The sequence below is a fragment of the Lithobates pipiens genome, unplaced genomic scaffold, assembly GCF_037356315.1.
Source record: "Lithobates pipiens isolate NorthernLeopardFrog02 unplaced genomic scaffold, aLitPip1_a1.2 Scaffold_19, whole genome shotgun sequence".
In the NCBI taxonomy this organism is placed as follows: domain Eukaryota; kingdom Metazoa; phylum Chordata; class Amphibia; order Anura; family Ranidae; genus Lithobates; species Lithobates pipiens.
In genome coordinates, this window is record NW_027507764.1 from 514728473 (window position 1) to 514743231 (window position 14759).

Sequence of the window (14759 nt, forward strand, 5' to 3'; positions counted from 1 at the left end):
AGCACTGACACCACACCAGCACCGTGATAGAGAGCACTGACACCAGCACCGTGATAGAGAGCACTGAGACCACACCAGCACTGAGATAGAGAGCACTGGGACCACACCAGCACCGAGATAGAGAGCACTGGGTCCACACCAGCACAGAGATAGAGAGAGAGCACTGAGACCAGCACCGAGATAGAGAGCACTGACAGCAGCACTGATACCAACAAGTACACTGATAAAAGACAGCTGCAGAATCTGGCAGCAATCAGCTCAGCAGCACAGCAGTCAAGTATAATAGGCTTTCTATATTTGAAAGAAAGTATATTATACGTGTACAACCCTATATACTGTACACCTATACCAGTCCTTAAAAGGACCTTTGTGGACCTAATAGTAATAGCTAGTGATTAAACTGACTGTCCCCGCTCCACACAGCGTCCTGTCCCTACACTGACAAAAGATAGCTGCAGAATCGGTCAGCAGTGCACTCAGCAATCAGCTCAGCAGCACAGCAGTCAGCAGCAGTGCACCAGAACCCTATATACTGTACACCTATACCAGTCCTTAAAAGGACTTTTGTGGACCTAATAGCTAGTGATTTGTGTCACTACAGTCTGTCCCTGCTCCACACAGCAACCTCTCCCTACACTGACAAAAGAGAGAATGTAAAATGGCCACCAGATCAGGTCTATTTATAAGGTAGGGGGAATGTCCAATTGTCCATGTGCTGAAATGTCTCAATTGGCTGTCCTGTACCCCATGATGGATGCGTCATCATGGGTCAAAGTTCTTTCACAATGTAAACGCATATATCTGCCGCACGAACAGTGCCAGAAGTCCGCTGGTTTGGCGAATCGGGCGAACTGCAAAGCCATCCCTAGTCACTGGCTGCATGTACAGTGAAAAAAAACAATGCCAGTTTAGGAGATATTTACACTACCTTTAGGTAGCCTTATTATAGGCTTACCTATAGGTAAAATTTAGTGATGGAATTTTACTTCCTCTTTAAAGAGGAGGTCCACCTAAAAAAAAAAAAAAATATTAAAAGCCAGCAGCTACAAATATTGCAGCTGCTGACATTTAATAAATGGACACTTACCTGTCCCAGGGTCCAGCGATGTCGGCAGCCGAAGCCGATCAATCGCTCGGCTCTCTGCACTTGCCAGCGCCATTCTCGTTGAGGGAATCAGGAAGTGAAGCTTTACGGCTTCACTTCCCAGCAGTAGCGTGGCAAGGGGGTGGCTTTTGGGGCTATAGCCCCAAATCTGGGGCCCATGGCCCTGAGTCGCTGCAGGGATCCCCAAGGGGAGGGGAGAGGAGGTTCTCTGGGGTCCCTGATGTAAGTGGGGGCCTCTCTGGGGACCCTGATTTTAAGGGAGAGGCTCTCTGGGGACCCCAATTTAAGGGGGGCTCTCTGGGAACCCTGATGTAAGTTGGGGGCTCTCTGGGGACCCTGATGTAAGGAGGGGGCTCTCTGGGGACCCCGATGTAAGTGGGGGATATAAACACACACGTATATTACTGTATATACAGGTGTATGCCTGCCCAAGCGTATGACTTTCTTTACTACGCTGCTATGGGCTCTAGCCTCAGATCTTTTGTAGACCTAGCAACGCCCCTGCTTCCCGGTTCCCTACTGCACATGCGCGAGTCAAGCTGCGATTCCTAACTGGTGCCCGATATCTCCTGGGACCCGTATGTCCCAGCAGACAGCGCAGACAGCGCAGGGGCACGGGAAGAGGCGTAGACTCCCGTGGGAGTCTATGCCTGGAAGTGGGTGCAAATACCTGTGTTATACAGGTATCTGCACCCCCCTCCCCCCTGAAAGGTGCCAAATGTGACACCGGAGGGTGGGGGGGGGTTCCGAAAAGTGATATTAAAGCAGAGGTTCACACAAAAATTCAACCTCCGCTTTAATATCTCTTTAAGATAAACAAAACCTTCTGCCTTTAGATCCACTTTAATACAAAAATAAGGTTTTGTTTTGTTTTCTGACTCAGCTAAAAAAAATGAACTGTCATTTTTTTTTTTTCTTTAAACCAAGGATCCTTATCCTGGTGTGTTAGCTTTGTGACGTGAGCCTCATGCACTCAGCAGCGAAGGAGTTAACGCGATCCCAGCGAATGAATCAGGTCACACAGCGGGCTACTCGGAGAAGCAGACAGGTTACTGTTTCTTTAAGCCCCAGCTGTTCCTTTTGCAGGTGCTATTTTTAGCAGCACTTCATGGTAGAATCCAGATTACCCCTCCTTGCTGCAATGGTCTTGGTAGTTCCCAGGCTGAGAAGGTCAGAAAACTGAGCATGTCTAGATGTGCTCAGCTCAGGATATGCACTTGCTGATAAAATCCATCCAATGCGAAAGTCCTTGAGCAGGCTGTCAATGTGCATTGCTGAAGTGAACAGGCTGGGACTGTGCGCAGCCTTCCCTCCTGCCTACCAGTGAGTCCCCCCCTTTATATTTGTGTTCCTTTGTGTGATCATGCAGCAGCTAGGAGACTAGGTTCTGTTCATGGGACAGGAGCCAGCTACGGCAACTGCAACGTCAGGGCAATGTTATGGGAGAGGAGCTGTCCAGAACCGTGCTGGTGCTGAAGCCTAGAATGGGAGGCTCCGCTCTTATCATTCAACGTCTATGAAGGCTTGAGCAGACTTGTGGGTTCATTGCAGGTGATCTACTAAGGTGATATTCTATTGCCATCACAAGTTCTATTGTATTGCCTGTGTGTTGATGTCTTGTGCATGCCTTGCAAAACAAGTGTCTGATGGCTGTCACTTAGTTTGCGGAGTCTTACTTGGAGTGAAGCAAACCTAGGCAGGGGGGTAGCTTCATAGACACCACAATAAGCGCAGGTGAGGCGGCATATTGTACAGGGCTCTGGGAAAAGGGATCAGTTGCCTCCTTTGATATTCTAATGGATAAGAGTCACTTTTGCTCTGTGCAGGTAATTCTTATTCAGATCAGGCTACTGAAATATGTATATGTGTTGAGATGGTTACACTGTTCCCCATTGTTCGTGTGCCCGTGATGTGGCAGAGCCTTGGCTACAGTCTTCCTGAGATGCTGGTACATAAAAAAAAAAAAGCTGGCAGAAAAATGCACATTGTACCATGGCTTGGACAGCAATAAGCACAGGATGTTCTGGGCTTGGCGGGAAAAGACCAGCACATGCTCCAGTAATTTTATTATTATTTTTTTTTGTAAAAAAAATAACAAAAAAACACACAAGTTTTCTGATATGTGCCATGCCTTAGAAGTTGCCAAGTCTTCTTTACTTTGTCAAAAACAAAAAATACAATAAGCTTATTTTTTTTTTAATCAGCTATTGAGTTAAATACCCCCTAGCAATCAATCAACTAGACCAACTATAATATATTGAATTGAATTATTACTTACAACAATTATTTAATTAGTATTATTTAGTAATTCATTTTTACTTCTGAACTGTAATGCTACGACTGCACTGGTAGACTTGTTTTCTCAGTTATAATAGTCTGAATGTAATTATTACTTATGTTTACTTCCAGGCTTTCATGCTACTACTGCGCCTGTAGGCTTGTTTTCGAAGTTATAATATTTTAAATGTAATTATTACCTAATTATTGAATTAACATTATTTAGTAATTCATTTTTACTTCTGGACTGTTGCGCTACTACTGCATCTGATTGTAGACTTGTTTTTTCGGTTATAATTTTTTTTTTTGTTCCATAAATTTTATTGTAGAAACATAACAGCTTACAATATTTAAAGTAGTAATCATAGTACAGAGTCAATAACAAAAACATAAACCGTATAACATAAACAATAACAACAATAAATAAATAACAATAAACAATAACATAAAAATATAATATGTGTTATTTTATTATTATTTAAGTATTAGTATTTTTTTTGTAATTTATTTTTTCTTATGGACTGTAATGCTCCTACTGCACTTGTAGACTTGTTTTCTAAGTTATAATATTTTGAATTAAATTATTACTTAATTATTTCTTTAGCAATATTTAGTAATTAATTTGTACTTTCTGGGCTGTTGTGCTGCTACCAAATTTGATTGTAGACTTGTTTTTTTAAGTTATAATATTTTTGATTGAATTATTACTTAAGTATTAGTATTATTAAGTTATTAATGTTTACTTCTAGACTGTAACGCTATTACTGCATTTGATTGTAGACTTGCCTTCTCAGTTAGAATGTTAAATCTTTAAGTTTAGTTTAATGTAGCAAAATAAGGTTTAAAGTTTGACTGTAATTCTGTTTTAATGATATTTTAAAATTTTAGCCTAGGATAAAATATTAACCTTTTTTTTTTCCCATCGCTTAATATTTGTTTACTAGTTCCTAATAAGATAGTTAATATAACATATATATTATATGTGGATATCAGGGTTGGTGCGTATTCTGTAGGTGTCAGGGGAGAACCCTAGCTATGTCAGCATGCAGCTCTCTTTGGAACAGCTCAATTATACTAAGCCTGAAAGATGTAATGGTAGAGAGATTTCTGGACTACGTAGGTTATAAATTGTTGTTCTGATCTGCATATAGATTGTGTGCAGTAGATAGGTTTGCCTGTGTGTTTTTATTTAAGAGTATGCATTTTATTGCAATTTTTCATATTTCCTGTTCATTTTCCCAATGGAGATGAAAGTAATAGCTAGTGCCTGATTGGTTTCTGTTAGCAATATTTTACTTTGTGTCATCCTCATTGTGATTGTATAACGAAGTGGTCAACTCAAAAGTCTCTTGGAGACCCACGTTGGGTTATGGCCATATTCAGAGTATAGCTACTACTGAGCGAGTTAAAAAGTTCTGTCTCGTTATTATTAACTGTGTATTATCCTAAAAATAAGAAACTTTTCTTAGAAAGGGATTCCAAAATATAGCATATGGTATGTAAATTAAATCTCAGAAGACTTACTTGAGTTATTTTTGAAGATGTAACTAAGTTAAAGTATAATATTAAAAAAAAGTAAACGTTATTGAAAATGTATGATGTGTTACCAGGGCCTTTTAACCTCCTGACCTAAAGTGGTTGCAAAGCCTAAACATTTTTTACCTTTAAGTGGATGTAAACCCTCACATATACCCAATGAAGCGAACAACCTTCAGGAGGGAAACAGGGATGAAACAAATCTCCCTACATACGTTTAAGGGTCCTTTCACACGGGGCGGATCAGTTCTGATCCGCCCCGTGGATATCCGTTTGCTCAGCGGGGATCACTCCGCCGATCCCCGCTGAGCAGGGAGATGACAGCTCCGTCTCTGCACACTGCGCAGGGACGGACCTGTCACAGCGCCGCTCTCCCCTATGGGAGATCGGATGACGACGGACCGCAGTGCCCGTTGTCACCCGATCCGATCCGCAGACGGATGGAAAAATAGCTTTTTCCTCCGTTACACTTTTTCGGATCGGAGCGGGTCGGATGTCAGCGGACATGTCACCGCTGACATCCGACGCTCCATAGAGCTCTATGGAGCACCCGTTCAGGTCCGCCTGAAAAACTGACAGGCGGGCCTGAACGGGACGTCAGTGTGAAAGAGGCCTTACATGTATATCTGCTGTCTTCAGCTTTCTACATTCTTTAGGAAGTGTAGAAATTGTTCTTCCTGTTTCAGCAGTGGGTGGGGAGTCTGGGCTTACAAATGTGTGTGAGCTGATTGGAGGAAAGGCACACAATCCCCCTCCACATAGGCAGAGGAATGAAGAAACTGGCAGAGCTGTAGTCTAAATAGACAAGCTCTCTGCTTATCCGTCTCCAAGTTACCTCCCCGACACACATTTCCAACTGCTTTTATCTCCTGTGTTGAAGAGCTTGTCAGAAGTTATCATGCTGATAACAGAGGAACTGAGCAGCAGAAAGACACAGGACTCAGGTCTTTGGAGAGAGGTAAGTAAACACTACAGATATATGTGCCCAGGTCAGATTTCATGAATGGGGTTTACAACCACTTTAATGCATTCCTTGTATTAAAGTGGTTCTAAAGTCTCAAGGTATTTTACTTTGATGCATTCTATGCATTAAGGTAAAAAAAACTCCTGTGTCACAGGCTTAACCATCTTACGCTTACCTGAACCCAATGCTGCAGCTCCCCTTGCTTTGTCTCTCCTCCCAGGGCAGATCTATAGTAGTGGGAGTCATTGGCTCCCGCTTCTGTCAATCAACACTAGTGGCGAGGAAGCAGGGACCGGGGCCGAGCCCCGCTGTCTGTGTCAATGGATGCCGCAGCAAGCGCGGCTCGGGAGTGCCCCCATGGGAATCAGTTTCCTATTGGGGCACCAGGGAGGAGGAGCTGGGAGATCCAGTGGGGGACCCGGGAAGAGGAGGACCAGGCCGCACAGAGCAGGTAAGTATAGACATGTTTGTTATTTATTTTTTAAATGCTTTACAATAACCCTAAGGTAAAAAATGGGGTGTCGGCTTTGACCCCTCCCCACCCCTTATACTTACCTGAGCTCTAATTCGATCCAGCATCGTGCATGTCTGCAGGTCTTTTCTCATCTCGCTTCTGTGTCTTGCTGGCTTTGCTAGGGCATTCGGAGCCATTGGCTTCCGCTTCTGTCAATTAAAGCCAGAGCCGAGAGCAGGGCGTGGGGCTGAGTCCCGCTGTTTGTGTCAATGGACACAATGGGGCTTGGGAGCGAGCACCCACAAGTGGCACCAGACAGAGAAGCACTGGACAGAGAGGAGAAGCCAGGAACACTGGTGGAGGATCTGAGAAGAGGACGTTCAGGGCCACTCTGTGCAATTCCATTGCACAGAGCAGGTAAGTATAGAGATGTTATTGCAATTTAAATGAAAATCCTTTACAATCACCTTACTAGGTTAAAAAAATGAACTTCCTTATCATCTGATGGAGTTGAATACTGATAAATAGAGTTCGGGCTTACCAAGCTTTTTCAGCATGAGCATTGTTTTCTTTGGACCTGTGTTTAGGTGATTTGCTGCTGTAAAGGGGATTACAGAGGCAGATTAAACTTTGATCCTTGCTAGACAATCCTTAAGGCAATAACAAAGCCGTCACTCCTACCAAAACGACTTTCTTACTAGCAGGACCATCTTCTTGCTCTTGAGGACATTCACTAGGTGGATTAAATGTATCCTTACTGATGCAACACAACCTTAATATATTATGTTAATGTCAGGTTGCAAATCCAGGTTTTACTTTCAGGTGGTAAATTCTGTTCTGCACATTTACATTGGTCATGTCTGTCTGCTTAGATTGATTGAAAACATATGTTACCCAGAAACTCAGCAATTTTCTCACAGTAAAGCTGACTTCAATATCATTTATGAAGGTCTCCACTAGAGGAACACTGGGCCAACATCACTTTGGGGATACTCTAGATTTAACGAGGCAGATACAGAGTAAAGTCTATTTATATGGCTACTGAACGGATTGAGTCACAGCCTTTGGATTGCAGCTGACCAGCTGTTTTAGAGCAAAAAGGTAATAGCACTTGTCACCACAATCTACCTGGTTGTTTTTTCAATCTGTCATTTCCTCAGGTTAGAGAAACGTGAAACAGCCATTTAATGAGAGTCCTAGGAAGACGTCCAACAGTGACACAATTTTCAATTTCTGGCGAAATGTAGAAAATCATCTTGAATTTCAAGCACTATTGGGTAATGCTTCATGGCACTATATGCTCACTCATACACCCCCACCCTCCCAAAAAAGAGACTTAAGGCCCCATATACACTGAGCATAGGCATGCGCAGCCTATTGCATTAGGGTGTGTACCCCAAAGCTCAAACACACATGGTTTTATATATATATATATATATATATATATATATATATATATACACACATACATATTATATACTCCTGTCAAATTTTGTGTTTATGCCTTTAAATATTTGTATTTCTTTAAAAACCCTTAATAAAGACATATTCAACTATATATTTACATACACACACTCAATGCACTGAGAGAGAGAGAGAGAGAGAGAGAAAAGGGTGAGAGAGAGAAAAGGGGTGAGAGAGAGAAAAGGGGTGAGAGAGAGAAAAGGGGTGAGAGAGAGAAGGTGTGAGAGAGAGGGGGGTGACAGTGAGAGAGGGAGGGGAGGCAAGAGAGAGAGGGGTAGAGGGGGAGGGGGTCAGAGTGGGAGGTGATTATGCCTTTAAATATTTGTATTGCTCACCTCAACTCACAGGCTGAAAAGCCCTGGCCGGCAAAGATAGTGAACAACGCTGCTGATGAAATAGGATGGATAGGCGAGGTGTGTAGTACCGCACACTTCCTAACACTGGTGTATATGCTACAGAACATAGGGTGATTAGGGTGTGCCCAGGCACATATGGCACCCCCCCGCATGCGTCTATGACACTAATGCCGCGTACACATGGTCAGACTTTCTGACAGGAAATGTTTGTTGCAAGCTTGTTGACGGAAAGTCTGACCGTGTGTATGCTCCATCGAACATTTGCTGTCGGAATTTCCGGTCACAAATGTTTGAGAGCAGGTTCTGAAATTTTCCGCTAACTTCACTTTGTTGCTGGAAATTCCGATTGTGTATACACAAGTTCGTAGCACAAAAGTTCACGCATGCTCAGAATCAAGCAGAAGGAGCCACACTGGCTACTGAACTTCCTTTTTCTCGGCTCGGCTCGTCGTGCGCCTTGTATGTTCCCACGTTTGGAATTGTTGGCCAACATTTGTGTGACTGTGTGTATGCAAGACAAGTTTGAGCCAACATACATTGAAAAAAATCCACGGTTTCGTTGGCGGAAAGTCCGATCGGGTGTTTGCGGCACTGCTTTTAGGGTTGTCTGGTGTTTTTTTTCTGCATCTAAACACCCCTCCGTGTTATCCTATATGTCCATGGACACAAAGGTGTTTACAGTACCAAAACAAAAGACGCATGTAAAACCTCCTGCACTTGAAAGTGGGCATGGCAGTTGTCTCGTTTCCCATCTTGGCTTAAATGGACATGCTGTGCCTTGCTGCCCTCTTATGACTGGGGAAGTCACAAAACACTGAAACCATAAAACAAAACAGAGCTCTAAGCCCCTAAGGAAGAGGGGAACCCCCCGAAACGTGTTAGCCTGTTGGACTCATGATATCCTGTAATGTTTTAAGATATATCGTGGACTCGATGCTGTGGTTGTAGCATAACAAGCTTCTATACACCTGCTGGTTTGTGAATATCATACTTGCGGATTTTAATAGTAAATAAAAATATGTTTTGAGGATAATGTGCTCAGGTGGTGCTCCCTCTGTTTTTTTTTTTAATTCTTTTTATGGATAGATGTTTTTTTGAAGCAGGGACGTTTAGTGACAGAAACAACCCACAAGCCCCCCCAACTGCCAGCATATGCCCGGGAGCAGCAGCACTTCTGATTTGCAGGAAGATAAAAATAAAATGGCTGCTGTCAAATCAAACATGCTTGGGACAAACATAGATCTATACTCAGACAATAAAGTTAATGAAAAGAAAACAAAAAAAAAAAAGGCAGATTAGATGGACTGCTTTGTTTTTTTCTGACATCACTTTTCTATAGTTCTATGTGCAAGCGACCAATCAGTGGCCAGGAACCCGCTGATTGGCTTATGCTGCAGCAAATCTCAGCACAGTAGGAACGGTGGGGCGCGCGTGCAAGTGCGCCCCCTATCCTGATGCGCAGATCACATACTAGGTATGTAACATGATCCAGTGGAGATCGGCCACCCTGCCGCAGTATCTATATATCACCTTACAGTGTAACATTTAGTTTGCTAAAGCACTGTGTTCAATACACAATTGCCATTTTATTATTTTTTACATTTGTTTTCATCTCAGAGCTGCCGATCTCCTTCAGCCTCTTTCAGTCATGTCTTGTCATCACGCACTTACTCCAATTGTTGGCTGCATATCATTGCCCTGGATCAGTTCCCTGATAGTGACAATGGTGGGATATGGGTTTATTACCGCTTTAGAGCTTTTGCTATTGAGCTCCATCACAGTTACAGCCCTGGAGGTAGTGTTTTTGGTGTGATAAAAAATGTCAAAATCTTCTTTATTAATATTTGTATTTACAGTATTTTGGTGCATGACAGTAAACATGGCGCTTCCTTGTACCAGTGTGCTAATACTGAGGATCCATACATCTAAGTATCACTTGTTAATGTCTTGTCAAAATTTCCCTCTGGTTAAATTCTGCTAAGAAATCAATGTTTATGAGTTGCTTGACCTTTACAGTTTAAATGAAGCCTTTCCTCCTATGTAATGTATCACAAGTTGCACATATTAGATCACCCAAATTATATTTATTCGTTTTGCTTCTGTCATTGTTACTAAAGCAGAAGATACGTCTGATAATCACAATGACCATATCTGTCAGCATAGGAGATTTCAGGGCTGTATTGGAAATGATTTTTTCACGGGTTTACACATTAATTTCTATATAATAAGCAATAGAGATTCTCTTGTAGTCAGACTGTCAGTAAATATTATCTCATTTCAGATTTTGATAATTAGTGAAGTTTGTTAGTGTTGCAATATGAGCCTAAAATATTTATTGGCAGATGTTTTAATTGTGGTTGTCAGCCATTATATTAAAAAAAAAATTAGAGCACAGACCTATGCATAATATTATTATTATACAGAATGTATATTGTGCCAACAGTTTAGGTAGCACTTTACAACTGTGTCTGAAGGGAGAATCACTGAGACACCCCCTGTCATACCTATATGCTTTATTAATTGAGGTTGAGACCCCACAGATACTGCCTTTTATACAGCGGTGGGAGGCAGATCTAGGGGGGTCTTTTTCGCAGGCCCAAAATGAGAGGATCTTGCTTTTTGCGCATAAGGCCTCAGTGGCAAGAAGTGGGGTATAAAATCCTCACCAGGTGGCCCAGGACTCCGGCAGTATTACATAAGATGTTTCCTGAAGTATCTGATGTCTGTTGGAGATGTGAGGAATCAGAAGGCACCATGATATATATCTTCTGGGAATGTTCAAAACAGAGAGATTTTTGGAAGATGGTTGAGGTGACGGTAGAAGAGATTACGGGTGTGGTAATTGGGGATAATCCAGCGGTTTATCTACTTCATGATACCCCGATACCAAATGATAAGTATAAAAACTCATTGCTAAAGCATCTGCTTACTGCAGCCAAAGTATGTATTCCAACTCTGCGGAAAAGTAATATACCTCCCTCAAGATCTCAATGGTTGGGTAGGTTCTCAGAAATCCAACAAATGGAGGATTTGACTATGACACTGAAGGAAAAGGAGGAAAATATCGGAAGATCTGGGTCCCATATAGGGAGTGGGTCATCTTGGCTGATAGAGGATGAGGACTGGGGGGGGGAATGGGGAGGGAGATAAAGAAAATGGTATATATTTGTAATGGAAGAATGAGAAGGCAATTTGAAAATGAACATTGTATGTTTATAATGTAATTGTGTGTTATTAGATAAATTACTTGGTGAGAGGGGTTTATCATTGTTTTGTAATGATGAAAAGAAGAGGAAAAATAAAGAATTAAAAGACAATATAAGAGGGAAACTGTACAATTACAACACAGTTCAATACAGAAGGAATAGGAGGGCACTGCTCATGGAGCTTACAATCTAAAGGGAGTGGGGGGGTGGTACAAAAGGTAAAAGCTGCAGGGGATGATCTTATAGAGGTGACTCAAGTACGAATTTTTAGTTGGAGGAGCCTTCCCTGAATAAATTAGTTTTCAGGGATCGTCTAAAGGCAGACAGGGTAAGAGCTGACCAGACATATTGTGGTATGGAGTTCCAGAGGACTGAAAAAGTCCTAGAGGCAAGCATGGGGGGAAGTGCTAGAGCTAGAGAGCAAGATGTCTTGGGCAGAGCGGAGAGGACAATTTGGGCGATATCTGCAGATGAGGTTCCCACCCATTAAATGGTAAACCGACCGGAACTCTATCCGTAATAAGGTTTGCAACAATTTTGGCCACCGATCCCTAGGCCATTTTCTCTTTACAGGAACTTTTTCAAATCTTACAAGGAAGTCCCCAACCTCCTCTGTAGGCAGCATGGGTTGCATATAGTCAGAGGCCAAGATCTGAGCCCCTTGCACTGCACCCCACTCTTTGCGATTCCGCTTGAACCATTCATTCACTGTCTCACACATCACTGGCCCCTTTTGACTGGCCCTCCAAGGTGGAGACATCTTCTCAGGCCACGCTGAGATCATTTTCTCTTTAACTTGATTTAACATGAACTTCCTGTGTTTTGACTGCCTCATCCTTGCAGTCACATGCACAGCAGCTTGTTACACAGTTCACAGCAGAAAAAAGAAAATTCTCACAGGTGCACTACCTGCACACAATGCAACACAGTTTGTCAATTGAACTCCTGCGCAATGCAGTTTGCCTGGCTGCAACACACAGCTAGCAGCAGTTCCTGAAATGACTCACTACTGGTGCAGAGACACGGATTTCACCATCTGTATGCCCGCATTCCAACACCACTTGTGACATTGGGGTGTTTAGCTCAAGTGGTTAGATGCATTTTTTGTGCAGTCCACAGACAGGCATTTATAGTTAAGGGCCTGGTAGCCCACGTTTATTAAAGGGAAAACAAAACAGTCCATCCAGGAATCCCACGCAGGAGTTTAACTTCATTCAGCACACATAAATGAAAACATACCAAGCTATCTGGCTCTCTCGTCAGCAGTTCCTCTGTTTGCTCCCAACAGACTTATCGATTCTTTCCAACCCCCCTGGACTCACTGGCTTCCGTAGTCTTCCCGACTCTCAAGGCTACAATCTCTGACAGAGATGACCACTCTATATACACAAGTCTGTTTTCACACAGCAGCAGCAAGCTGCTCACACTCCACCATCCTCCACACTCTACTCTCACCAGCCCCTCGTTATATGGGCTGTGTGCAGCTGGGCACACACCCTGCTTGCTATCCTCAAGACCCAGACACAGGGTTGGAGATCCTGTCCCACCCATGACTCTCAGGATCTCCAAACTTCAGAATCCCACCCGGAACTAGTAAAACCTGGAGAAAACTGACAGAGCAGTTTTCTCCATTTAAACTCTACACTCTGTAGTCTTGCAGTCCGCAGATATGCAAACTCTGTGTCTCTTTTACCTCCAATTTCATAGGGACAGAGCCTCGCTCTGCCACAATATATATATATATATATATATATATATATATATATTATATTTCGTCCATGACAACATTTTCAGTCAATGTGGTCCCTCCTCAGTCTCTCCCACCTGCTTCCATGTAAACAATTTTTTCAAGGCCCAATTGAATTTAAAGCTGAATTCCGAGATTTCAGGTTTTTTGTAAAAAGCAGTTAGTCCAAGGAGGTGCATGCCATCTTCTGGACATATCTCTATTATTTATCTCTGAGGCCGCGTACACACGGGCGGACTGTTCGCCCAACTTTGTTTGTCAAACAGTTTCGGCAAACAGTCCGCTCAAAATTAGCATGGACGGACATGGCCACACACGGCACTTTTTGAGCGGACTGTTTCAGCGAACTGTTTGCCAAACAGTTCGCTCCACTTTTGAAATGAACGGACTCGCCCACGTAAGGCGGAGGCAAATCCGCCCATTTCGAGCGCGTGTACAGGTAGGCGGGGCCCGCGAAGGAGACGTCGCGGGCTCCGCCGCCTGGAATGGGCTTAAAGGGGAACCCCAACGCCGAAAAAAATCGGCGTGGGGGTTCCCCCAAAGTCCACAACAGACCCTTGTCCGAGCACGCTACCCGGCCGGCCAGGAAAGGGGGGCGAGCGAGCGCGCCCCCCCTCCTGAGCCGTACCAGGCCGCGTGCCCTCAACATGGGGGGGTGCCTTGGGGAAGGGGGGGCCGCGCGGCCCCCCCACCCCAAAGCACCTTGTCCCCATGTTGATGAGGACAAGGGCCTCTTCCCGACAACCCTGGCCGTTGGCCACCGCGCCTTCTTGTAGCTCTTTTGCAGGCGGTGGCCTGGTCTTCTGTCGCCGCTGCCTTCCGTTCTTCTGTCGCCGCCTTCGGTTCTTCTGCCGGGCCACCACGCCTTCTTGTAGCTCTTTTACAGGCGGTGGCCCGGTCTTCTGTCGCCGCTGTCGCCGTCGCCGCCTTCCGTTCTTCTTCTTCTTCTTGTTCTTCTTCTTCTTCCCCAGGAGATGTTGACACGTCGCTCTCTCCGGCCGGAATGCCAGAGCCGCGCTGTGCGGTCACTTATATAGTGACAATGGGGCGGTGTCACATGGTATATGTCACATGGGTTGATGTCACATGGGGACTATGACATCGTAAGGGGGCGGGGTCACCATGTGACCAACCCATGTGACATATACCATGTGACACCGCCCCATTGTCACTATATAAGTGACCGCACAGCGCGGCTCTGGCATTCTGGCCGGAGAGAGCGACGTGTCAACATCTCCTGGGGAAGAAGAAGAAGAACAAGAAGAAGAAGAAGAAGAACGGAAGGCGGCGACGGCGACAGCGACAGCGGCGACAGAAGACCGGGCCACCGCCTGTAAAAGAGCTACAAGAAGGCGCGGTGGCCCGGCAGAAGAACCGAAGGCGGCGACAGAAGAACGGAAGGCAGCGGCGACAGAAGACCGGGCCACCGCCTGCAAAAGAGCTACAAGAAGGCGCGGTGGCCCGGCAGAAGAACCGAAGGCGGCGACAGAAGAACGGAAGGCAGCGGCGACAGAAGACCGGGCCACCGCCTGCAAAAGAGCTATAAGAAGGCGCGGTGGCCCGGCAGAAGAACCGAAGAGGGGGACAAGACCCCCGAAGTCGGGAGAAGAGGCCGGCGGCGGGGAGGAAGAAAGCCTGGCTCCTCCGCTA

The 14759-nt window shown here is 44.5% G+C and overlaps 1 protein-coding gene across 3 annotated transcripts in view; it reads left to right on the forward strand.

The window, feature by feature from the left end:
- The first annotated feature begins 2282 nt into the window (after positions 1–2282).
- Positions 2283–14759, forward strand: part of OXR1 (oxidation resistance 1) — an 807173-nt gene continuing 794696 nt past the window's right edge. For 2 of the 3 annotated variants that reach the window (XM_077493164.1, XM_077493165.1), the window contains exon 1: positions 2283–2428. The gene's annotated coding sequence lies outside the window, so the exon portion shown is untranslated. The remainder of the gene's footprint in view (positions 2429–14759) is intronic. The other variant, XM_077493167.1, reaches the window with a different exon arrangement.